Genomic DNA, 25,895 nt, shown 5'->3' on the forward strand with positions numbered 1-25,895 from the left:
GCAATATGCCTTTTCACTTCCCCCTCCGGGAGGATACCCATACGGCAGTTTTCAACCGCATTCAGGTTTGACTGAAGTTACGACGAGTGGTTGGGTGCCTATGTTGCCCCAACAACCGAGAGTTGTATATTCCATGCAACAATGTGTACCTATGTCTAGCATCCCGACGACGCCAGCAATTGTAACCGTGTCGCAAGTTCAATCGATGCCTGTTGTATGTCAACCTCAAGTTGTAATGCAACAGCCCCTTGACCCTGCAACACAACCACAATCGCCAACTGCCGGGATGACACAGATACAAACGGGAACCATAACCCCGCATCTTGGTCCGTCGGTTAGTATAGCACAGCAAAACATGGCTTCACAACCATGGATGGTGCAATACCAACAACCTCAGTTTCAACAGGTGTACCAGGGATCTGAGCAACAGATCTTTGCAAATAGTGGGCAACCCTATATTCAGAACGGGTTAAATCAACCACTTTACAATGGCCAAGCCCACCAGCCATATCAGTCCTATCAACATCAGTTGCATTATGCTGGTATGCAAAGACCTACTGCTCAGGCGATTCCATCGTATCCTGGGTACGCCTCGCCAAACCTGAATCAGCAGTTGCCATTCGTGGCGACCCTAGAATTACCAGATTTACATCGATTGACGAACGATCCAATCGCCTATGCCCATTGGTGGCCAGCGATTCCTCACAAACTTCCTTCGGACATTCCTAAATTCAATGGAAATCCTGGCGAAGACCCGTCGAATCATGTGATGACTTTCCATCTGTGGTGTTCGTCGAATACCTTGAATGATGATTCGATTAGGCTTCGCCTTTTCCAGAGGACATTGACTGGTCCGGCGGCTAAATGGTATATTGAATTACCTAGAGCCTCTTTCGACAATTTTAGTTCCCTAGCCACGACTTTCTTAACACACTTTCAGTTACCTATAAGGTACGAAACTGGAACAGAGATCTTAACCAATTTCAAGCAGACAATAGCCACACATATATCAGATCATATACATGAGTGGCATCGTCGTCGCAGAATGGTAAAGACTTATGTTCCAGGTCAGCTATTAGCTGAGTGGTTTATAAAGTCGCTTCTTCCGGCTATAACAGAAGATGTGGCTAAGGGAGGCGTCGTAACAGAGGAGCAGGTTATTGCTCGTGCCCAGTATCTAGACTTAGTATATACTCAGTCTGGCACGCTCTATGATAAGATACCTGACGCCCCCAGACCAGAATTTTCAATCCCTCCTCCTCCTGGATCGAATAGCGACTCTCATGCCGGTGATGGTGTGATTGGCACTGCAAACGCAAAGTCGACAAGGGATTCGAATAAGAAACCCCGTAAGACTTTGAATCAAAAAGCAAATCAAGAGATTCTTGCTTCAGAGGTAAATGCTGTATCTACGAATAAAGGCAAAAATTCCAATCAACCAGGAAGCAAGAAGAAACAAAACGAAGGGAAGAAGAATAAACAGGGTGAGTCATCCCCTCAAAAAACTTCTTCAAGCCCTCCTAAGAAAGGGAAACCAAAGAGTCCATGTCATATATGCGATGAGGATCATTGGACAGCAGATTGTCCATACAAAGCTGAGCTTAAAAGATTCTTTAAGAGTTCGAAAACCTCAGCTGTGTTGACTGATCCGTTTCCCAATCAAGGTCAAAATCTGGTTGATAGTGGAAATGCTTCCCCGTCGCAAGTGCTAATGTTATCGATCTCTAAGCAAAATGATGCTTTGATTTCGACAAGGAGTAAAGATTACGGGAATCCACAAGTGTCGAACGACAAAGGTAAAAATCAACCTAGTAGTTCGACAACAACTTCGGCAGAAGTTGTACCCCCCATCACGCATGAGTTAACAATAAAACCGCCAAAGGGAGTAGTACACAAGTCGACGTTTAATCCTCGCGCCAGGGCGGCGCAGCATTATAACATAGTGGAAGATTTGGCCCAATCGCCATCCGCTATGTCGACTCTTGAGGTACTGCAAAATTGCCCATCCCAAAGACAGGCGTTGTTATCAGCAATTGGTGGAGTGGATCCTAAGGATTCCAATCTTGTATCCTTTGATCACCAGGGATACGATCCTCAGTTACCAGCTCAACTAGCTTTCCTTATTCAAGTGAAAGCCCTCAACAAGACTGTTCACCGAACAATTATTGATGAGGGGGCATCTACATGTATCATGTCGATGAGTTGCTGGAAAACTCTCGGATCTCCAACCTTGTCGCGATCTTCGACGGCACTGAAAGCATTCGACGGAAGGACGTACACCCCGTACGGCATCCTAAATAACTTGAAGGTTGAACTGGAGGGAAAAATAGTAGAAATTGATGTTGAAGTAATCGATGGAAACCTTGATTACAACATCCTACTGGGAAGGCCCTGGATATATGCCATGGCTGCAGTTGTGTCGACCTACTTCAGGAAGATTGCATTTCCCTTCCAAGGAGGTATTACAATCGTCGACCAACAAACATTTCTCCCCAACAGTTCACAAGTTACGCGAAGCATTCCGATGATCCATGGAAGCAATCATTCGCTCCAAAATATCGGAGTAGGTCTCCTAAAAGACCCTACCTTAATGGGTACTTTTGCCCTACCGCCTCCGAGTGATCTGGCAGAAGTGGCCACAGTGGAATATGAAACCTTCTATATCTAATGGATCTAAAGGGTCGAGGATAGTTCCCATCTCATGTCAACCTCATTAAAAAATGAAATAAAGAGTCGAGGATAGTTCCCAACTCATGTCAACCTCGTTAAAAAATGAAATAACGAGTCCCGAGGACGGTTCTTATCTTGTGTCAACCTCATTAAAAAATGAAACAAATCCCCTTTCTCAAAGGTAAACCTTCATTCCAACCACCGTGTTGAATGCAATGAAGCTTGGGGGGCATGCGCCTCGATTTGTGTTATTATGCTGGGGGCATGCAAACTTATCATCGAGCAGTTTTAGCACATAGTTCATGCTCGTTAAAAAATAAACGCAAGATTCGAGCAATTTTACCGCGGAATTTATGCTCGTTAAAAAATAGAAAAGCGTGAGCAAGAGTTTCCACCAGAGTTCAAGCTCATTAAAAAATGAACCTATCCCGGTAAATAACAATTGCGATCGTAAATTTATCAGCCTTAAAAGCCTTGGTCGTGTTTTCATCCATCACCTCCACCGTCATTTGGCCGATCGTTCACCCCCATATGATTGTTTACCCATTTTGAGGAACAGCTGCGAAGAGTGATTTCACCTAGCCATCCTTGTGACACTGCCGTGATTGGAAAATTCCAACTTGTACCTGGAATCAGTTGCTATCCCTGTTTATCACTCGTTCCTCAAAAGACGAGTCATCTTTGAGCTCTTTTCTGACTCGTAAAATATGAAAAGTTTGCCGAGTTTTGGCCTTCCAGCTCGTTAAAGGGACCGGAAGAGCTATCCCTCATTTAGACTTTAATCTTTTTGGACCTGAGGGATTATTACACAAAAAGATCGAGCGCTTGTCTTGTTCGGCTCGTTAAAATTACCGAACACCCATCCCTTCTGGATTGTTTTATACTTTTTTGGACTTAAGGGATTAGACGACGAAAAAGGAATTATGGAGTTAACTTTCTGTACCTTTTCAGACTCTCTAAAAATGAAAAGGACCGAGTTTTCCTTGTCGTTAGACTCGTTAAAATGATTAAATAGCGACAAACTTGTCTTTAGACAAGAACGAGTTTCCCTATCGCTAAGCTCGTTAAATCATAGCGATGGGCTTGCCCGAAGGGTAGGTTATAGAACAAGCATATGTTATCCTCCTCAAGCTTGACAAAAATAAAGAGGTACTGGTCAGAAATGACTGGGGAAAAATTGGGAGAACCTCAAAGCTTTCAATAGTAGCAAGTCGCTCTTGAACATGACACTTTTCCTCCGTACCACATCGGGTTGGGTTGTTTCATTCACCGGTCTCATCACCATGGTCTTCGCCAAACCATCCACATTTGGGGTAATGCTACCGATCCATCGCATTAGTGTCATTATATGTTCAAGAGAGGTCATTCTGGAAGTGTCAACCGTGTCCCATCCACTACCATACATTATCCTTCATCCGTCCATGATCGCCACCCTGAATCATATATCACAGTTTGTTTTCACCTCCACTAAAATCATTAGCTCCATTCTGTGTCATTGATGTGGGATTCATTAAGGCCCTCCTTTGACGGATCGCTTCTTGTCGACTTCAGCTCATTATCCAAGAAGTTGATCTAGGAACAACCCCTTCAGTACTTTGAAGCTTGCATGCCTCAATGGCAAGTTTCTCACTTCCGGCGACAGGTATACATCAATGACCTTCGACCAGAAGATTTTGCGTGGCATTCGACGCCAAGTCCTTTATTCACGCCACGTGAATTGTACTACAGTACCTTGAGGGTCATTATCATTATCGGTGATTCCTCTCGCGCTTGTTAACGGTTTTCATCATTGACCGGTAATCAAGCGATGTCTTTCCATGTTCGACTTCAGCGCAATTCTCACATGGATCGACTTGTACTTAGAGTGAAGATCGAACGAGTTTGAAGACCCCGGATCTAGTTTCATCCATCTGGGCTGCGATATATATTCAGAAAATATAAAAGCATTTGTCATGTACATCATTGCAGCAGATGATCATCCTATTCAAAGGATGATAATTTCAGCAGAGAATTATCAGTCTACCATCAGATGATCGTCTGTTCTATGTACCAAAATGTATTTATAAAGCTGAGCATGGGAATGCCCACCTCAGCTAGATCATGAAAATAGAATGAAAAAATAATGTATTGTATTGTATTGTATTACAGGGCACCTCTCAGCACTTGAATGAACTTCGGATCCTCTGGATAAAGCATTTCACCCGATAAACAACCTCATACTTTAGGGGGCAACTGTTATAGACATTTTTGTGCCTCGCAGCATGGAGCATGAAATGTCGATAATTACAGGGATCCAAAGTCCCTAAACATGTTGTTCTTACCCCTAGAAGAACAAGGTCAGCAAACCACAGCACTTCCTATCAGTTCTCCACCTGAAAACACTCAAAAACAGGTTATTTTTGGATCATGTCAGCTGCTCCACTGAGCATCTACGCTGAATGTCAATTGCTCCTCCTTGTACCTGCGCTGAAAGTCAAATCTAATGAAGGCTACCTGCGCTGGGCGAGATTGGCCAAGTGGCACAGTCATTCTGCAAGGTGTCAATTGCCCAAGAAACTTCCAAACTGACACTTGGTTCAAGGAATTCGCCCTATGATGAGTAAGAGGTACTTGATCTCCATGTGGAAGCAAGGATCTCCAAGTGGACTCAAGAACTGAAGTTTAACTGAAGAGGGAGAGGACACAAGGCAGCTTCATGTCAGTCTCAAGCTGACTCATCCTTTCTCCAAATCTCCTATATATAGAGCTCTCTCATGAGGTCTAGGGAGGCTGGAATTTTGTGCAAAGTAAGGAAGTGCTGTTGGTTTACAGTTAGAGCTATTGGGTGATTGCTTTTATAGAGGAGAAGAGGAGATTTCTTGCTGCTGGGGAGGTGCTGCTGGATTGGAGCCATTTATGGTTGTAACCTTCTCAGAACCTTTTTCTTCTATCAATAAAGTTTTTGATGTTCTCCTATATACTTGTATTGCAATGATGTATTGTTTTTATCTGTATATTTGATTCATTCTAATCCATGCATCAGTTATGAGTACATGTTTCTTGTAGTTTCCCTCTCTTGTTTTAGCAGGGTCTGTGTGTAGCTGGGCCGGCAAAGGAGCAAGGAGTTGGGAGCAAGGGGCAAAGAGAGAAGACAGGATCGACAAAAGCGAAAGACATCGGTTGGTCAATCTTTTCTTCCTTCTCTGTACTTTCATAAAGAAGAAATATCAAAGCTTTACTTTCAGTTGTTGCTAAGGAACTATCACCCTTAGAGTAGGGATAGGGTCATTCCGAGTCGGATACTTTTCCCCACAACAATAGACTTAAAATGTCTGAGCAACCGTCGACATCTAGGACTGTGCCAAATGACACAGCGACGGCAGAAGCTCCTGCTGTCACTCCAACGATGTTTTCCGGCATACCAGCTGTCCCAACTAGCTCTCAACAGCTAGAAGGAGTCCACCCAGGGACTATTACGATAGCTTGGTCTGTTCCAGTTTGTTCTTCCGGTATAATACCCGGTAATTCTTATGTTGAAACTAGACAAACTGATCCCTATGGAGGTCAATTTGGGCCATCCAGTCCTCAAAGGCAATCTATACCCTTGAGCTCCGGATTGTTACCGTATGGAGGGCAATATGGCCTTTCACTTCCCCCTCTGGGAGGATACCCATACGGCAGTTTTCAACAGCATTCAGGTTTTACTGAAGTTACGACGAGTGGTTGGGTACCTATGTTACCCCAACAACCGAGAGTTGTATATTCCATGCAACAATGTGTACCTATGTCTAGCATCCCGACGACGCCAGCAATTGTAACCGTGTCGCAAGTTCAATCGATGCCTATTGTATGTCAACCCCAGGTTGTAATGCAACAGCCCCTTGACCCTGCAACACAACGACAATCGCCAACTGCCGGGACGACACAGGTACAAACGGGTACAATAACCCCGCATCTTGGTCCGTCGGGTAGTATAGCACAGCAAAACATGGCTTCACAACCATGGATGGTGCAATACCAACAACCTCAGTTTCAACAGGTGTACCAGGGATCTGAGCAACAGATCTTTGCGAATAGTGGACAACCCTATATTCAGAACGGGTTAAATCAACCACTTTACAGTGGCCAAGTCCACCAGCCATATCAGTCATATCAACATCAGTTGCATTATGCTGGTATGCAAAGGCCTACTGCTCAGGCGATTCCATCGTATCCTGGGTACGCCTCGCCAAACCTAAATCAGCAGTTGCCATTCGTGGCAACTCTAGAATTACCAGATTTACATCGATTGACGAACGATCCAATCGCCTATGCCCATTGGTGGCCAGCGATTCCCCACAAACTTCCTTCGGACATTCCTAAATTCAATGGAAATCCTGGCGAAGACCCGTCGAATCATGTGATGACTTTTCATCTGTGGTGTTCGTCGAATACCTTGAATGATGATTCGATAAGGCTTCACCTTTTCCAGAGGACATTGACTGGTCCGGTGGCTAAATGGTATATTGAATTACCTAGAGCCTCTTTCGACAATTTTAGTTCCCTAGCCACGACTTTCTTAACACACTTTCAGTTACCTATAAGGTACGAAACTGGAACAGAGATCTTAACCAATTTCAAGCAGACAACGGCCACACATATCTCTGATCATATACATGAGTGGCGTCGTCGTCGCAGAATGGTAAAGACTTATGTTCCAGATCAGCTATTAGCTGAGTGGTTTATAAAGTCGCTTCTTCCTGCTATAACAGAAGATGTGGCCAAGGGAGGTGTCGTAACAGAGGAGCAGGTTATTGCTCGTGCCCAGTATTTAGACTTAGTATATACTCAGTCTGGCACGCTCTATGATAAGATACTTGACGCCCCCAGACCGGAATTTTCAATCCCTCCTCCTCCTGGATCGAATAGTGACTCTCATGCCGGTGATGGTGTGATTGGAGCTGCAAACGCAAAGTCGACAAGGGATTCGAATAAGAAAGCCCGTAAGACTTCGAATCAAAAATCAAATCAAGAGATTCTTGCTTCGGAGGTAAACGCTGTGTCTACGGATAAAGGCAAAAACTCCAATCAACCAGGAAGCAAGAAGAAGCAAAACAAAGGGAAGAAGAAGAAACAGGGTGAGTCATCCCCTCAAAAAACTTCTTCAAACCCTCCTGGGCAAGGGAAACAAATTTATCCATGTCAAATATGTGATGAAAAGGATCATTTGACGAGGAACTGCCCGTTCAAAGCTGAGTTAAAGAAGTTCTTTAAAAGTTCCCAAACTTCAGCTGTGTTGACTGATCCATTTCCCAACCCAGGTCAAAATATGGTTGATAGTGGAAATGCTTCCCCGTCGCAAGTGCTTATGTTGTCGGTCTCTAAGCAAAATGATGCTTTGATCTCGACAAGGAGTAAAGATTACGGGAATCCGTCGGTGTCGAACGACAAAGGGAAAGATCAACCCAGTAGTTCGACAACAGCTTCGACAGAAGTTGTACCCCCCATCACGCATGAGTTAACAATAAAGCCACTGAAGGGAGTAGTACACAAGTCAACGTTTAATCCTCGCGCCAGAGCGGCGCAGCATTATAACATAGTGGAAGATTTGGCCCAATCGCCATCCGCTATGTCGACTCTTGAGGTACTGCAAAATTTCCCATCCCAAAGGCAGGCGTTGTTATCAGCAATTGGTGGAGTGGACCCTAAAGATTCCAATCTTGTGTCCTTTGATCACAAAGGATATGATCCTCAATTACCAGCGCAACTAGCTTTCCTTATTCAAGTGAAAGCACTGAACAAAACTGTTCATAGAACGATTATTGATGAGGGAGCATCGACATGTATCATGTCGATGAGTTGCTGGAAAACTCTTGGATCTCCAACCTTGTCGCGATCTTCGACGACATTAAAAGCATTCGACGGTAGGACATACACTCCGTACGGCATCCTAAATAACTTTAAGGTTGAACTAGGAGGAAAAACAGTGGAAATTGATGTTGAAGTCATTGATGGAAATCTTGACTATAACATCCTACTGGGAAGACCATGGATATATGCCATGGCAGCTGTAGTGTCGACTTATTTTAGGAAGATCGCATTCCCGTTTGAAGGAGGGATTACGATCATCGACCAACAGAACTTCCTCCCTAATGGTTCACAAGTTACAGGAAGCATTCCCATGATCCATGGGAGCGACCATTCAATCCAAGATATCGGAGTAGGCTTATTGAAAGATCCCACAATGATGGGAGCTTTCGCTTTACCGCCTCCTATCCATGTAGGGAATATCCCGTTTGTAGCAACATGCAACATGGTATCTTCCTTGAAGGTCGCAGAAGACAAGGTCGTCATGGATCATTCGATGGTTTTGCCACCAAGCCCTATAGAAATATTGTAGCAATCAATGTTTCAGGCATGGGAGGCGAGCCCAAGTCAACGCTCGTCAAGCGTTTGGGTAGATAGGTCTGGAGAATATGGTACCCCATTAGATCCCTGGTCAAAAGTTCATGGGACTGACGAAGGAATCTTACAATCAATGATGATTGAGGGGGCACCATGGAATGATCACCACCATCGTTCCCTTCTTCCGGAGTGTGAAGAAGATACTCAACGCGACCTATACCACCCTTCAGTGTTTGAATTCCTAACAAATACTGTAAATACGGTGGATTCAGAGCGAAACCTATCCAATATTGAAGAGACTGTAGCCATAAATATCTCGACAAAACCTGATATTGTAGAGAATATTCATGTCGGCAAAAGTTGTTCCCCTTCAGAACTGGAAATATATGGTGCTCTCTTTCACGAGTTTAGAGATGTATTTGCGTGGTCATATGATGAAATGCCAGGCATTGACTCGAGCATAGTTGAACATGAAATTAAAATGTATCCTGATGTCAAACCAGTAAGACAATGGCTTCGACAGGTACACCCTAAGAAAGTCGCTGCCATTAAGGCAGAAGTTGAGAAACTTCTCCATGCTGGATTCATCTACCCGGTTCCTCTAATCGATTGGGTATCGAATATTGTCCCTGTTATGAAAAAACAAGGGACGATAAGAGTGTGTGTCGACTATAGGGATGTAAACCAAGCTTGTCCAAAGGACAACTACCCTACACCCTTCATCGACCAGATAATTGATGAATGCGCCAGATGTGAAATATTTTCCTTTATGGATGGGTTTTCCGGGTATAATCAAATAAATATCCGCCCACAGGACCAGTCTAAGACTGCATTTATTTGTCCGTGGGGCACATTCGCTTATCGAAAATTACCCTTTGGTTTAAAGAACGCAAGGGCGAAGTTTCAGAGGGCAATGAATTATGCCTTCCATGACATCAAGAACATCGTTCAACCATACCTCGACGATCTTCCGGCTCATTCGCGAAAGCGGACTGATCATCCGCGGCATTTGAGAGCGATATTTCTACGTTGCCGACACTACAAGATAAGACTCAATCTGCACAAATGTGTGTTTTGCGTCAGTTCTGGTCGTTTACTTGGCTTTGTAGTCTCTAAGGATGGGATTCGTCTCAACCCCTGTAAGGTTCAGGCTTAATTTGCCTCCACCTTCAAATTTGCTTCAAATTCAGAAACTCCAAGGGAAAGCAAACTTTCTGAGGAGGTTCATTCCAAATTACGCAGATTTTGCCAAAGGTTATACTCGTCTTTTGAAAAAGGATGTACCTTTTGTGTGGGACCAGGTCGCGCAAGCTTCGTTTGAGGCTCTGAAAGATTCTCTAGTAAGAGCGTCATTAATGTACGCCTCGGACTATCAAAGAGATTTTAACCTGTATCTAGCTGTAGCGGATACGACCATTGCAATGGTTTTAGTGCAAGAAGTCGACGGAATTGAACACCCCATCTACTATTTAAGTAAAAACTTAAATGACATAGAAATTAAATATTCCTATGTTGAAAAACTAGCGCTTGCTGCTGTTCAAGCGATTCAAAGGTTTCGACATTATGTCCTCTTTAGGAAAACTACCATTCTGTCAGATTGCAACCCCATGACGTATATACTGTCGCGACAGTTGCTGGGGGGCAAGTATTCAAAATGGATAGCGATCCTTCAAGAGTTTCATCTAGATTTTGTAAAATCCAAATCGAAGAAAGCTCTAGTTTTCGCGGAATTATTGTGCGATCTCCCATCGTCGTCCAACGATGAAACATCGGAAGAGTCAATCGTGGATGAAAATTTGTTTCTGATATCTGCAAGCGATGAGTGGTATGGAGATATCATAGTTTATCTCCAAACCCAAAAGTTTAGGCCTAATACCTCACACTCGGAACAGAAGCGTATACGATACCAATCTAAAGACTACATGATCGTCGGTGATACACTTTACCGTCGTGGTGTCGATACAGTTCTGAGGAGGTGCCTTACCCATGAGGAGGCCGAGAAAGCCCTGAATGATTGCCATTCAGGCGCATGCGGGGGGCATCAATCTGGATATGCAACAGCGCAGAGAATCTTACGAGCAGGATACTTCTGGCCAACCATGTTCAAAGATTGCATAATCGTAGTCAGAAGTTGCCATGCGTGTCAGATTTTCGATAGCAAAACCAGAAGACCACCCGCACCTTTGTAGCCTATAGTTGCTGTTGGGCCTTTCGCCAAGTGGGGCATCGATTTCATGCAATGTAACCCCACCTCGACCGGGGGGCATGGGTATATTATAGTCGCTGTTGACTATTTTACCAAATGGGCTGAGGCAATGCCTACATTGGATAACACTGGTGAAACAGCTGCCCTTTTCTTTTTCAATCATGTAGTCGCCAGGTTCAGTGTACCGCAGGCTATAGTGACAGATCATGGATCGCATTTTTGCAATCACATGATGGTTGAATTAGCTGCCAAGCTAGGGCTATCTCACGACAGCTCTACCCCATATTATCCGCAAGCCAACGGACAAGTTGAGGCAATCAACAAGGTCCTGAAGCGTATGTTGCAGAGGATGATTGGGGTTCACAAGAGAAGATGGCACCTAATCCTGTACTCAGCCTTGTGGGCTTACCGAACATCGGTAAAAAACGCCACTGGGTTCACACCGTTTCAATTGGTGTATGGCCTGGAGGCAGTCTTACCGATCCAGTGCGAAATTTCGTCTCTTAAACTCGCAATTGACCTCCTCCCCGGAACCTCAGAAGAAGAGGCTCGTTTCTTGGAGTTAATCCAGTTGGATGAAAACCGTCGTGACGCCACTTTGGCGAACAAAGCCCATAAGAAATGAGTCAAGGTGCAGTTCGACAAGAATTTCAAACCTCGTATCTTCTCTGAGGGTGACTTGGTTTTGCTTTACGACCAAGAATACGACAACTTAGGAGCAGGAAAATTTAAGTCCTTATGGATGGGTCCCTATATTGTTAAAAGGGTGCTAGCAAAAGGAGCCTACGAGTTAATGGATTATGACGGAATACCACTGGCGCAACCCCGCAACGGGTTGTACCTCAAGCGTTACTATGCCTGAGTAGTAACCTGAGTGCTTTTGTTGTATTTTGTTTTCGCTAAAGTGTTTGTTTCGGTTGAGTAATCCACCTTTCTCGTTTGTTGCAGATGTCGAATTTTTCTGAAACATATGTGGGATATGCCGACGGAGCGAGTCGTAGTTCGCGGAATTTATCCTCCGCAGCCTGGGCCATTTTTGATCCAAGCGGCGATTTAGTGAGTTTCAGAGGTGTGTGTATTGGGAAATCGACGAATAACATCGTTGAGTATAGCGCGTTGATTGAACTCCTCTCTGATACCATCGCCCATGGTATACGCCGACTAATCGTCAGGCTAGACTCACAGCTTGTAATACTACAACTCAATGGTATATATTTGGTCTGCAATCCAGCTATTTATCGAATGTTTCTAAGGGTTAAGATTTTGGAAAGACAGTTTGATTCAATTCAATACCAGCATATTTCCAGAAACTTGAACACATTAACAGATTCATTAGCAAACTATGTATTAGATAGACATTTACGACATGTATAAGAGAGAAATGCATCGGTGCTATGCAAGTGGATCACAAATCAACCAGAATAAACCTCGAAAATCAAAATATATAAAGTTGTTTATAGTTTGTACATAATGTTCTATAACCAAGACAAAATGGGTCATATGACCTAAAACTCAAAAAGATGCTAGGGGGCAACCTAGCCTAGTGGTGCTCATGATAGTACGTCACGGCCTGTGCAATCATGCGCAAGAGACGAGTCCATTGTCTAGGCACGCCAATAGTATGCCGCTGCAGCTGTAAAGGTAACTCGTCAATCTGTACATCTGGAAGACCGCGAGTAAGGCTCTCGACCTGCTCCTGCACAACTGTAAGGGTCTCAGTATCGTCAACGTCGCGAATAACAACTCTCCTAGCAGGCTCTGCTGCTGGGGCAGCAACGGGCGATCGTGGACGAGCTGCTGGACGAACAGGACCAACATCTGCATGCACCCAAGAGTTTTGATTAAAAGTCTTGATAGAATAAAGCACAGCGACATTAGGAATAAAAACAGTAAATAGTGACATGGTCAGAGATTTTACCAATAGCACCCCATTGCTCGCCATCCGGTAGCACCAAATCCGGATCACCTCGGTAATCCATACCCACGTATGGATACTCAGAAAATGCCATCTCCTGGCGCTCGAACCACCTAAAGAAGGCCTCAGTAAAAGTAATCTGAGGTTGACCAGCATGTCGGGACATGTGGTCGACCCACCTCTGCATGCATGGCTCGGTCGGAGAAGGCAAGTCAAGTATGATGTACTGAGGTTGCATCAATGGGATTTTCTCCAAGGCAAAGGCAGTCAGAATAGAACCAAATCCAAAGTTCTTCAGCTTCCCGTCCTTTACCTTGGTCAATTGACTTTTCATCTGAACAAGTACTGCATCACACCAGTTAAACACTTTCGGTTGGAGACACTCCAAGGCGTGCTGCATGTAAGATCTGTTGGCAACATGTAAAGCTGCGCTACCGGCCATCCTACCAATGGTAAACAGAATGGACCTGAGAGACCTGTCAGTAATCTCATGGATAATAATCTTGCCGTCTCTGCTCGGCTGAGAACCTTCCCTGCAATACTGGCGGACATAATCTCTGGTGGAATCAGTCCCTCGAGCCGTACCTGACAAGGAAATGGGGGCACCCCGCCTTGACAACCCAGTCAAGAAGTACATGTCCTCTATGGTCAAGGGGATGGACTTCCCCCTAATCTGGAATACTTGGTTAACAGGATCCCAAGCATCAAGCATATACTGCAGTAAAGAAATCTGTGCTCTCATGCTAGAGATACGGAAGAACTTCAGCAGGCCACAGTTCCGCAGCGCGTTCACCGTGACCGGGTCATGGAGAGAAATCATGTCCTCCTCTTCGTGTTCTCATTCTCGCCATGTAAGGGACATTTTGTTCAAGGTTCCCTGCAAGCAAACAAGAGAAGGAGTAAGTTCCTGATTTTGATGAAAAACTGGCGAAAAAATCATCAAAAAATGACCTGCAAAGATCAGGTTCTGGGCCCAGCGCAGGCTGCCTTAAGGCAGCTTGGCATTCAGCGTAGGTTTCAAAAGGAGAACCTGCGCTGATGCTAGGGCGTTTTGGTAAAACCCCTGGGGCTCAGAAACACTGAAAAACAGGCATGAAACTGGAAAAGGAAACCATGAAAGTGAAGGGCTAGGGTTTAGCTCCTACCTGGTCCAAACGGCATCGAAAATCGTCCGCAGAATCTCCCGGAATCAGCTGGTGAAAATCAAGGAAGAAGAGGCACCTCCAGAGCTCCAACAAACCAAATGCAAATGAAGTGGTAAATGAGAGGTAAAAACACCTTTTTATGACTTTTTACATAGTTCAAAGTTGAATATTAGGGTTATAATCTCATTTTCATGAAAATATTATCCATTTCTAACAAATTTTGTTGCGGCAATTGAAAGTGCAGTACTATATTTGAAAAGAGAAAAGCTAGTAATAGTAAAAAATCAAATTTGACCATGTAATCGAGCAGTTTTACCGCGGAATTTATGCTCGTTAAAAAATAGAAAAGCGTGAGCAAGGGTTTCCACCAGAGTTCAATCTCATTAAAAAATGAACCTTTCCCGGTAAATAACCATTGCGATCGTAAGTTTGTTAGCCATAAAAACCTTGGTCGTGTTTCATCCACCACCTCCACCGTCATTTGGCCGATCGTTCACCCCCATATGATTGTTTACCCATTTTGAGGAACAGCTGCGAAGAGTGATTTCACCTAGCCATCCTTGTGACACTGCCGTGATTGGAAAATTCCAACCTGTACCTGGAATCAGTTGCTATCCCTGTTTATCACTCGATCCTCAAAAGACGAGTCCTCTTTGAGCTCTTTTCTAACTCGTAAAATATGAAAAGTTTGCCGAGTTTTGGCCTTCCAGCTCGTTAAAGGGACCGGAAGAGCTATCCCTCATTTAGACTTTAATCTTTTTGGACCTGAGGGATTATTACACAAAAAGATTGAGCGCTTGTTTTGTTCGGCTCGTTAAAAGTACCGAACATCCATCCCTTCTGTATTGTTTTATACTTTTTCGGACTTAAGGGATTAGATGACGAAAAAGGAATTTTGGAGTTAACTTTCTGTACCTTTTCAGACTCTCTAAAAATGAAAAGGACTGAGTTTTCCTTGTCGTTAGACTCGTTAAAATGATTAAATAGCGACAAACCTGTCTTTAGACGAGAACGAGTTTCCCTATCGCTAGGCTCGTTAAAACATAGCGATAGGCTTGCCCGAAGGGCAGGTTATAGAACAAGCATATGTTATCCTCCTCAAGCTTGACAAAAATAAAGAGGTACTGGTCAGAAATGACTGGGGAAAAATTGGGAGAACCTCAAAGCTTTAATGGTAGCAAGTCGCTCTTGAACATGACACTTTTCTTCCGTACCACATCGGGTTGGGTTGTTTCATTCACCGGTCTCATCACCATGGTCCTCGCCAAACCTTCCACATTTGGGGTAATGCTACCGATCCATCGCATCAGTGTCGTTATATGTTCAAGAGAGGTCATTCAGAAAGTGTCAACCGTGTCCCATCCACTACCATACATTATCCTTCATCCGCCCATGATCGCCACCCTGAATCATATTTCATAGTTTGTTTTCATCTCCACTAAAATCATTAGCTTCGTTCCGTGTCATTGATGTGGGATTCATTAAGGCCCTCCTTTGACGGATCGCTTCTTGTCGACTTCAGCTCATTATCCAAGAAGTTGATCTAGGAACAACCCCTTCAGTACTTTGAAGCTTGCATGCCTCAATGGCAAGTTTCTCACTTCCGGCGACAGGTATACATCAATGACCTTCGACCAGAAGATTTTGCGTGGCGTTCGACGCCAAGTCCTTTATTCACGCCACGTGAATTGTACTGCAGTACCTTGAGGGTCATTATCATTATCGGTGATTCCTCTCGCGCTTGTTAACGGTTTTCATCATTGACCGGTAATCAAGCGATGTCTTTCCATGTTCGACTTCAGCACAATTCTCACATGGATCGACTTGTACTTAGAGTGAAGATCGAACGAGTTTGAAGACCCCGGATCTAGTTTCATCCACCCGGGCTGCGATATATATTCAAGAAATATAAAAGCATTTGTCATGTACATCATTGCAGCAGATGATTATCCTATTCAAAGGATGATAATTTCAGCAGAGAATTATCAGTCTACCATCAGACGATCGTCTGTTCTATGTACCAAAATGTATTTATAAAGCTGAGCATGGGAATGCCCGCCTCAGCTAGATCATGAAAACAGAATGAAAAATAATGTATTGTATTGTATTTTATTACAGGACACTTCTCAGCACTTGAATGAACTTCGGATCCTCTGGATAAAGCATTTCACCCGATAAACGACCTCACACTTTAGGGGGCAACTATTATAGACATTTTTGTGCCTCGCAGCATGGAGCATGAAATGTCGATAATTACAGGGATCCAAAGTCCCTAAACATGTTGTTCTTACCCCTAGAGGAACAAGGTCAGCAAACCACAGCACTTCAGATCAGTTCTCCACCTGAAAACACTTAAAAACAGGCAATTTCAAGATCATGTCAGCTGCCCCATTGAGCATCTGCGCTGAATGTCAACTGCTCCACTCTGTACCTGCGCTGAATGTCAAAAGAGCTGAAGGCTACCTGCGCTGGGCGAGATTGGCCAAGTGGCACAGTCATTCTGCAAGGTGTCAGATGCCCAGGAAGCTTCCAAAAGACACTTGGATCAGCAAATTCGCCCTATGATGAGTAAGAGGTCCTTGATCTCCATGTGGAAGCAAGGATCTCCAAGTGGACTCAAGAACTGAAGTTTAACTGAAGAGAGAGAGGACACAAGGCAGCTTCATGTCAGTCTCAAGCTGACTCATCCTTTCTCCATTTATCCTATATATAGAGCTCTCTCATGAGGTCTAAGGGGGCTGGAATTTTGTGCAAAGCAAGGAAGTGCTATTGGTTTGAGTTTAGAGCTATTGGGTGATTTCTTTGAAGGAGGTGAAGAGGAGATTTCTTGCTGCTGGGAGGTGTTGCTGGATTGGACCTCTATGGTTGTAACACTCTCAGAACTTTACTTCTTCCATTAATAAAGCATTTGAGGTTCTTCTATATACATGTGTTGCAATGATGTATTGTTGTATTTGTATATTTGATCTATTCTAATCCATGAATCAGTTATGAATGTATGCTTCTTGTAGTTTCCCTCTCTTGCCTTTTTGCAAGATCTTTGTGTAGCTGGGCCAGTGAAAGAGCAAGGAGCTGGGAGCAAGCAGCAAAGAGAGAAAACTGGATCAACAATAGCGAAAGACATCGGTTGGTGGATCTCTTTCTCCTCTCTTTACTTTCATAAAGAAGAAATCTTAAATAGCTTTACTTTCTGTTGTTGCTGAGGTACTATCACCCTTAGAGTAGGGATAGGGTCATTCCGAGTCGGATACTTTTCCCCACAACACATGGGTATGTGTGAAGGGTACAAGTAAAGATATTATCTGAGTGGGTAATGATTCTATTTTAACGATATGATTGGGTGATTTAAATGAGGTACGATAATAAAAATAAATGGTATCATTATTATTTAATATGATAATCTCCCCCCAACTAAGGTATGGCCATCCTCGTTCATGATTGATCATGTCATTAATGAAATATCAATTAAATTCATGGAGTCATTTGGGGATGTACCTGACGACTTACCTTAGTGGAGTGTCAGTGTCAAAGTAACAACACCAAAGGAGTATCAACATTGGTGGAGTAACAACACAAGTGGATTATCTGCATCGGTGAAGTAACAGCACCAGTGAAGTATCTGCATTGGTGAAGTATTAACACCAGTGGAATATCAGCATCAGTGGAGTAACAACACCAGTGGAGTAACAACACCAGTGGAGTATCAGCATCAATGAAGTAGCAACGACAGTGGAATATCAACATCAATGGAGTAACAACACTAGTGGAGTATTAGTATCGATGGAGTAATATCACCAGTGGAGTACCAACAAGGGAAAGGGAAAAAGGTACTATATAGGAAAAAGAGAGTTGCAAATGTAGTAGAAGAAAAAATCAATTATATATATATATATATATATATATATATATATATATATATATATATATATATATATATATATATATATATATATATATATATATATATATATATAGATATATTAGTATTTTTTTCTTTTTTTTTTAATTCAATATGGGGTGCAGAAGAAGAATTTTCTGTACAAATTATTTTAAAACTAGAATCACCACAAATTTGTCTAATAAAAGAGTCCCTAGAGGTCAGACTGTGATACAACCTGAGGCGATGTCCATTTACAAGTAAAGGAGTATGCGCATCGTCTATTGTTATGATTTTAATAGTTCCATTGTTAAACATTTTGTCAACCTCATATGGACCCATCCATCTTGAGTAGACCTTTCCTTTAAAGTCCTTGAATCCGAAATCATGGAGCAATGCCCAATCACCTTTTTGAAACACCTTTTTCTTAATAAATTTATCGTGCCACTTAGTTAGCTGCTGCTAGATTGTGGTAGTGTTATGTACAGCCACTAGATGGATTTCATCTAACTCATTAAGCTGATTTAGTTGGTTTTTTGGGCTACAGTAAGATCTAGACCTACTTACAAAGATTTTTTGAGTGTTTTGACCTCGAATTCCACCAGAAATAAAGTGGATTTTCCATACACAAACTCATATGGTGAAATTCCTTTGGTATTTTTCCATGTAGTTCTATATGCCCAACGTGCTTCAGAAAGTTTTTTAGCCCAATTCTGATGCTGGTTAGACACAGTCTTTGTAAAAATATTATACTTTATTTTTTCTCTTGATCTGACCATTCGCTTGAGTGTGATATGGAGATGTTACCCTATGTTTGATTCCATATTTTTCCATAAGTACTGCTATTAAATGTGATGTAAAATATGCCCCTCCATCTGAAACTATTTCCCTTGGGGCCCCATACCGAGAAAAAAAATCTTCAAATAAAAATTCTGAGACAGTTTGTTCAGTGGCTTTTACAATGGCTCTGGCTTCCACCCATTTCGTCACAGTTTTTACAAACAAGAATATGAAATTTCTGATGAGAAGGAGGCTTAAATGGCCCAAAAACATCAATATCCCATTTCTCAAAGGTTTTAAGGACTAGATGAGGCTGTAGTGGAATTTCATTTGATCGAATAGGATGACCCGTTCATTGGAAGTTATCACACCCCCAAACATATTTTCTAGCATCTTGAAATATAAAGGGCCAATAGTATCCCATCTGCAATGCCTTATGACCGATTCGTTTATCATAAAAGTTCCCTCCACAAGGTTCATCGTGGGAAGCTTTCAAAACATCATAGATCTCGTCCTCACCTACACAACGTTGGATCTGCTGATCTGGTCCAGTGTAGAAGAGGTGCCCTTCTATCCATGTATAGAGGGCACTTTTTTGGATAATCCTCCGTCATTCCTTCTGTGATAAATGATGAGGTACCTTTCCTATAGAAAGATAGTTAGCAACATTTGAATACCAAGGAGTGTAAGTAGAAATTTCAAAAATATGTTCACCAGGAAAAATGTTATGAAACTAGCTCACAAAAAGATAGAAAAGATAGATCAACGCCTTAGAATTCAGCCTCTTCGAGGGGGTAACCTCCTTTCCATTACACAAATGAATGATTCTTTGATGATTCAAATGACAAAACCTCCTTTCTATATATAGGAGTCTAAGGGGTCACAATATAACCCAACCGACCTACCAATAATAATATAAAGGCACAAAAATAACAATAGAGGGATTCTATGGGGCATAGCAATAACAATATGGGGACAATAGGGGCACAACAATATTAATAAGGGATACAACTACAATAGTAATGGGGTAATCACTAGTATTATAGGGACCTAACATGCCCCTCTCCTTCAAAAAGGTGTTGTCCTCAATGCTTGAGTAGTTCTGGATGCTTATGTATAAAATTCTGATCCTCCCATGTGGAATCTTCAGTGGATAAGTTCTTCCACTTGATGAGATACTTCGAAATTGATCAATTTCGTAGGTGTCGAGTTCTTGTTTCTCTGACTGCTTCCGATTAAAATATAATTTTTCCTTCCTCGTCAAGTTCTAGCAATATTGTTTGAACTAGGAGCTTGTTGCCTATAACCTTCTTTAAACATGAAACATGGAAAACTGGGTGCACTCGAGAAGCTGCAGGAAGCTCCAATTTGTATGCCATAGTACCAATCTTTTACAACACATTGTACTGAACATAATACTTTGGTGATAATTTATTATCCTTCTTAGCTTGCTTGAGGGACATTTGTTCATATAGTTGTAGCCATAGGAATACCTAATCACCTACATCAAAACTTCTTTTGCTGCGATGTTGATCTGCCTGTTGTTTCATTCTATTCTGCACCAACACGAGGTTATCCTTTAAGAGTTGGAGGACTTGTTGTTGATGATCAATGTGATGTTCCATTGCTTAAACCTTATAATTTTCTCTTAAATATGATGTGATGGATGGTAGCTGATATCCATAAAGTGCCATAAATGGGGTCATTTTTGTTGCTGTATGGAAGGAAGTGTTATACCACCATTCAGCCAGAGGCAACCATTTGACCGAATGTGTCTGTTTATCAGATACAAAGCAACTAAGATATCCTTCCAATCATTTGTTTACTATCTTAGTTTGCCCATCAAATTGAGGATGATAATATGAGCTATGAGCTAACTGAGTACCGAGACAATAAAATAATTTTGTCCAAAAATTTCAAGTGAAAATGGGATCTTTGTCACTTACAATAATCTTTGGGGTTCCATGTAGCTTTTGAATTGTTTCCATGAATGCAGTAGAAACTGTACTAGCTTTAAATGGATGTGATAATGCACAAAAGTGTGCATACTTGGTAATTCTGTCAACTACCACCACGATGACACTGTTTTCCTTAGACTTGGGTAAACCTGTGATAAAATCCATTGAAACCTCCTCCAAACGTTGGCTTGGAATGGATAAAGGTTGCAATAGACCCAGGGTCTTAATTGTTTCAACTTTATTTTGTTGGCAAACCAAACATTCCGCCACAAACTTTTGAATATCTGATTTAAGGCCATCCCAAAAAAATCCTTCTTAACGTCGTGGTAAGTTTTTAAAGATCCTGAGTTCCCTCCTAAGGGAGAAGTGTGCAATTCCATAAGAATCTTTTGTTTGAGTTGGGACTTCTTACAGAGGTATAAGCGATCTTTGTACCATAACGAATAATTTTCCCAGCTAAATGTATCAGATGTACTGGAATATTGTTGTAACTTTCGAATAAGTTCCAAAACTTCTTCATCATTCTTCCATTCCTCCCTTGCTTCGTTTATCCAATTTGGTTGGATAATAGAAATGACACACAACAATGCTTCCACATCCTCATCCTTTCTTGAGAGTGCATCTGCCACCACATTTTTCTTCCCTTTTTTGTAGATGATTTCAAAATCATAACCCAACATCTTTGTGACCCACTTTTGTTGCTCTTCAGAGGATAATCTTTGTTCTAGAAAGTATTTAAGGCTATCATGATCCGTTTTTACCTTGAAGTGTCTTCCCATTAGGTAGGGTCACCATTTCTTAAGTGCATGTAGTATTGCCAACATTTCCTTCTCATAAATAGCTTTGTGTAAAAACTTTCCCTTGATTGGACGACTTTAAAAATCAATGGGTCTTTCATCTTGCATTAAAATAGCACCAATTCCATTTCCTGAAGCATCACATTCCACTATAAAGTTTTTTGTGAAGTCTGCTATAGCTAAGATCGGTGCTTGGCACATTGCCTCTTTAAGATGTTTGAAGGCCTTTGTTGCTTCTGGAGTCCATGAAAATGCATCTTTCTTCAATAATGTTGTTAGAGGTTCTGCTATTCTCCCATAATTCTTAACAAACTTGTGATAATACCCTATCAACCCAAGAAATCCTCGCAGATGCTTTATGGATGTGGGGATTTTCCATTCCTTAATGACTTTAATTTTTCTAGGGTCTACCTTAACTCCTTCATGAGATACAATATGACCCAAATATTCCACCTCTTGTACTCCAAAGATACATTTGGATCTTTTTGCATATAATTGTTTCTCCTCCAATAGTTGTAGCACCCTGTCAACATGTTCAACATGATCCTTCTAAGACTTGCTGTAGATTAGTATATCATCAAAAAATACTAACACAAATTTTCTAAGGAAGGGTTTGAAAATGGAATTCATCAATCCTTGAAATGTAGAAGGTGCATTGGTAAGGCCAAAAGGCATGACCAAAAATTCATAATTACCCTCATGAGTTCTAAACGTTGTTTTTGGAATGTCTTCAGTCTTCATTCTAATTTTATGATATCCTAAACGAAGATCCAACTTGGCGAAGTAAATTGATCCATGTAATTCATCCAATAATTCATCAATGACAAGAATGGGAAACGTATCTTTAATAGTGAGCTTGTTGAGCTCCCTATAATCCGAACACATGCACCATGATCCATCATTCTTGTGCACCAATGCTACTAGAGCAGAGAAAGAACTTTGACTAGGTTGAATTATACCAGCCTCTAGCATTTCTGCAACCATACGCTCAATTTCACTCTTTTGGGCATAGGGATATCTGTATGGCTTGATGTTTGGAGGAACACTTCCTGGAGTCAGATGAATAGCATGATCATGATCACGAATATGTGGGAGACCTTTGGTAGTCTCAAATACCTTGGAATGATTGTCCAAGACTTTTTTGAGATCTGGAGAAATAGATGATTTCGATGTGGAAACATCTAGCGAACATAATTGTGCAATTACACCTCTTTGTTCCTTTTTTAGAAGATTTGTCATACCATTAGAGCTGATTATCTTTCCCAGTTTCCCTACAATACCCCTTAATTCAATATCCTTTCCTTCCGCAAAAAAATTCATGAAAAGTTCTTGAAAATTTAAAGCTATTGTACCCAAGGATTGTAGCCATTGGACTCCTAGTACAACATCAGCACCTCCCATTGGAATGGAAAGCATGGGGCTGGTCAATACATATTCTCCCATGGATAGCTTGATATTATGGCACTTTCCAAAGAAATTTATCGTTCCTCAATTTGCAACCATCACTTGAAACTCTGGCGCTAGATATAGGAAGCAATTCAATTCTTTTGCTATCTTACAATGAAGCGATTGAGTCATCCCAAAACTAGCCCACACAAGGGCGCCAGACACAGAAACTAGACTTCCATAGGAGCTCGCCCACGCAGGGGCATTAACCATTTCATCCCATGCAGGGGACACCGACCTTACCCAGATCATTGACACAAAATTCAGGAACAAGGAAATAGACCCAGACACGTAAGAGACCAGACGCATTGTTACTTTAACAAGTTCAAAATAAAACAAACAGCAAAAGACCATACAGAAGGACATAGAAACCTTATGTGCGGGCGTCCTCAGTCGTCCATTTGCACCTCCTCAACCCGACACTAGCCATAGGCTTCTCTTTCAGCTGCAGTGGGATAGGTGTCTTCCTCCTCGCAAGTTCCCGGCTTCTTGTCTTGCTTGCGTTGCATTACGTATTCCGGGGCTGAGGCCGCATCCTTAACCTTCTGCTCCTTGTCCGCTTCAGAGGCCGTTGCTTCATGGTTCTGATTGTCATTCATCCTCTGCCCCTGTTCATCCAGGGCGTCCTCATCTTCCCTGGCATTTTCTATGAACAAGACAGAGACATGCGCGCTAATCCGCGGATTGTTCATGGCGCTGCTGAAATTGAATATAGCCGAACCAAAGGCAGGCAGGGCATTCGAGCTCGAAGCCCCTGCATCCATGAATTGGCTGGAGTGGAGGGGGTTGGCATGAGTAGAGCGAGCGAGGTGACAGTGGAAACAATGGACAGCATTGTCCGCTTCTTGACTACGCGTGGTTCCCCCCTGGAGGTACCTCGGCGGCTAAGCATACGCTGTCGAGGTCTCACCATTCTTGCGGGATGCGGAGGAGCAAAGTTCCAAACGACCACTAGGTAGTTCAAATCTCCTGCAACCAGACCTCCTGCACCCAACTCCAAATGAGGGATAAACCAGAAAGATGGATAAGAAATCCCGACAGAGACAGAGAGGTCGGGCACCTGCAAAACCCCAAACATTCTCTGATCCCAAGCTTCGATTTCCCTTATAACTTCAGCAGCTCTGCTTTGGAGCTCCCCCGCCATAACTGTTGCTGTCACCTGAGCCAATTTACCTCGCGGGTCATTAAATCTCTTCTGCCATCCCACCTTATACCAGCTGCAGTCGATGGCGATGTTCTTTAATGCTGCCACATGATGGCCATGGGCTGGCATGTGGCCATCTCCCAACGCCCGTCCCATCTCATATATCACCCGCATCAGGGGCGTTGCATCGTTCTGGACCAGTTGAGAGCACTCTTGAGCCTTGTCATGTGTTAATATAGTGTTCAGCTGCCCTATGATTAGAGAGTGATCAGTCTCCACTCCAACATTGGCCATGAAGTCCGCAACCCTGTTGCCTTCCCGTCTTGTGTGAGTGAAGGTGATTGCTCTGTTGTTATGGAGCTCATGTTCTATGTCTTCCAGTCTTGCTTCAAGCCTCCAGCTGGTGGCGATATTCCTGGCCTGAGATCCATTAAGGATTTTTTTGGCCATGTTTATAAGGATCTGAGAATCTCCTTCCACCTCTAGGGGGTGATAGTTGTGTCCTCCAACAAGTAGTAATCTCCGCCATAGACCCTCTAGCTCAGTTGAGTTGTTGGTGTCCCATCCAATGTTTCCGAAATACAGCATTAGGGGGGCACCTTCATGATTTCTTATTATTCCTCCAAAGCCTGCGAGACCAGGATTCCCTTTTGAAGCACCATCGAAGTTGAGTTTGAAAGTAGACCTTGCTGGGGGCTTCCATGTGTTCTGATTTTTGTTGTTGGTTTTAGAGTGGTCCATCTTATGAGAGCCTTGAGTATGATGAATTTTCCAGTTGTCCATAATGGTTTTTTCGCTGGCTAGCATAGGCCAGTCCTCCTCCTTCCAGGATTTTAACATAAGAGTCTCCTGAAGATTTCTGCATAGCAGGTTCCAAATGTTGTCTATCGTGGAGTACTGATTTTTAAATATACGCTTGTTTCGCTCCTTCCATGTGCTCCACAAAACTAGCCTGGGTACTAGTTTCCAAACATCTTCTTTGACACCGAAAGCTCGCTTTTTCCCAGAGTTGATTTGCCAGGGGGCAAGAGTCCAGCAGATGTTGGAGAGTTTCCTCATGGGCGCCGCAATTGTAACAGATGGAGGGGCCATGAAAATTTCTTCTTCTAAGCTTGTCCCAGGTTAAAATTCTCTGATGTCCTACTAGCCAGAGAAAATGACAGATTTTGGGCCAGGAGCCCGAACTCCATATTTTACTCCAGATTGGGTCCTGAGGAACGGATTCATTGCATAAGATTTTGTAGGCCTCGGATGTGGTGTAGGCTCCTTTCGGCTGGTATCCCCACCTTAGAATGTCTCTACTCTCGTCACACCTAATTTTCCTTTTGTTGAGTTCCCTTTCCAGCTCCACAGAGAGTTGGATATCTTCATTTGTTAGAACATGGTTACCCAGTTTCCAGATCCTGAATCCCTTCTCAGAGTCCTGAGCCCAGTATTGCCTAATCTTCACTTGCTGTGTCTCCTCCTCAATGGTGTCTGGAGGCAGGTTCAGAACATTACTAAGAGTAGGCATTTGGTTCCAGGCGTCTGTCCAAAATCTGGTGGTGAGACCGTTTCTTACTTCCCAGAAACTGTGCTGCTGAATCATTTGATA

This window comes from Pinus tabuliformis, chromosome 4_1, assembly GCF_031772625.1.
Source record: "Pinus tabuliformis cultivar Carrire ecotype Pingquan chromosome 4_1, CPIR1, whole genome shotgun sequence".
NCBI classification, from domain to species: Eukaryota; Viridiplantae; Streptophyta; class Pinopsida; order Pinales; family Pinaceae; genus Pinus; species Pinus tabuliformis.